Here is a 1,873-nt window from a genome sequence, read left to right on the forward strand (position 1 = left end):
CAGTTCAAAATTAAAGATCAGCTGAGGAAAAGGCAGATTACACTTAAACATTAAATTCTAGCTCAAAGCTTCCTGGCACTGATACAAGGGGACCAGGAAATATTTTTTCCTATTACTAAAATCTAAGTCTGGCCAGTGTTCTCAGTGGTTGGGCATCAACCCATGAACCAGGAGGTAAAAGTTCAATTCCCCGTCAGGACACATGCCCAAGTTTGGGCTCGATCCCCAGCAGGGGATGTGCAGGAGGCAGCCAATCAATGATTCTCTCTCATCATTGATGTTTCTCTCTCTCTCTCTCTCTCTCTCTCTCTCTCTCTCTCTCTGTAAAAAAATCAATAAGCCCTAGCCTGTTGGGCTCAGTGAATAGACCGTCGCCCTGCAGACTGAAGGGTCCCAGGTTGTATTCTGGTCAAGGGCACATGCAGGGGTTGCGGGCTCGATATCCAGTAGGGGACATGCAGGAGGCAGCCAATCAGTGATTCTCATCATTGATGTTTTCATCTCTCCCTTCCTCTCTGAAATCAATAAAAATATATTTTAAAAAATCAATAAAAACACATTTAAAAGCCATTTATCACACAATCTCTTATGGAAAACAATGCTTTCATTAGTGATTTTATATAAAAGTAGCTACTACCTAATGTTTGCTGTGTGCCAGATATGAAGTTAAATGCTTTACTTGCATTATTGCATTTAATCCCATAACAAAGCTGTTCCCTGTTCCAGAGAAAAGGGAAACAAGATTTGGAGACATTAAGTAACTTGCCTATGATAAACACTGCCAGTTGAGTTCCCAATAACCATGTCTGTCCACTGCCCTCTGCCTTGCCAAAAGAACCATGGTTTTGTTTACTCCCTTCTGAAGTGCAGGAGGTAAATCTTCAAAGTTTAAACCAATTTTGGTCATTGCAATCCCCCTCGCATTTAGTCTAGGCCTTTGTCTGGTGTGAAACTGGATGAATTATAAAAGGAGTCTTCTGGGTGGCTTCTTAGCCATTAAAAAGGACACCTCTTTTTAAGGTGATGAAATGTTCTAAAATTAGATTGTGGTGATGGTTGTACAATTCTGTGAAGATACTAAATACCATTGAATTATACACTTTCCAAGGGTGAATTTTCTAATATGACATATAATCAATAAGCTGTTATGTAAAAATAAAAACTAAAGTAATGTATGACTGGCAAGCCCTTGAGCAATGATTCTTAAATCTGATTGGACATCAGAATTCCCATAAAGCTTATTAAAATAGATGGCCAAGCCTTATGACAAGCAATTCTAATTCATTTGGCCTGGAAAGGTCTTGGCATCTGTGTTTAACAAGCTCCATAGGTTATTCTGACGCCCAGCCAACTGAGAACCACTAGCTTGCCTCAATAAATATCCATTGTCTCAGCTGCTTTTGGCAGAAACTAAATTGCAATTAATTTTATAGTATGTGCTGGCTCAGGAACCTAGAATACAAATAATCTGTATGTGCAGAAAACTGAACTTGCATTCTATTATAGAAATTTAAGTTGAATGAAATGTCACTCTACATTCCAATGAGAGGTGGGCTGCGATGATTTGTGGACAAGACCCAATTATTTTCAAATGCAAGTTTTTAAGCCACTTGAATGTCTGCCTGGACAAGTATAGGCTAACGTATAAGTACTATTCTCTGAAATTTGTTTCAGTGATTTATATACAAATTACACTTCACCAATTTTAAAATGCATATTTTTTTCTGTATTTTATCTCTAAATTGGTGTATGCTCTATAATCATGCTCTAGTACAGTGGCTCTCAACCTTGGCTGCACATTAGAATCACCTGGGAATCTTTTTAAAATCCTGATTTCTGGGCCTCATCCTCTGGAAATTCTGTTTCTTTGTTA

The sequence above is a fragment of the Myotis brandtii genome, unplaced genomic scaffold (assembly GCF_000412655.1).
Source record: "Myotis brandtii unplaced genomic scaffold, ASM41265v1 scaffold151, whole genome shotgun sequence".
Taxonomy (NCBI): Eukaryota; Metazoa; Chordata; class Mammalia; order Chiroptera; family Vespertilionidae; genus Myotis; species Myotis brandtii.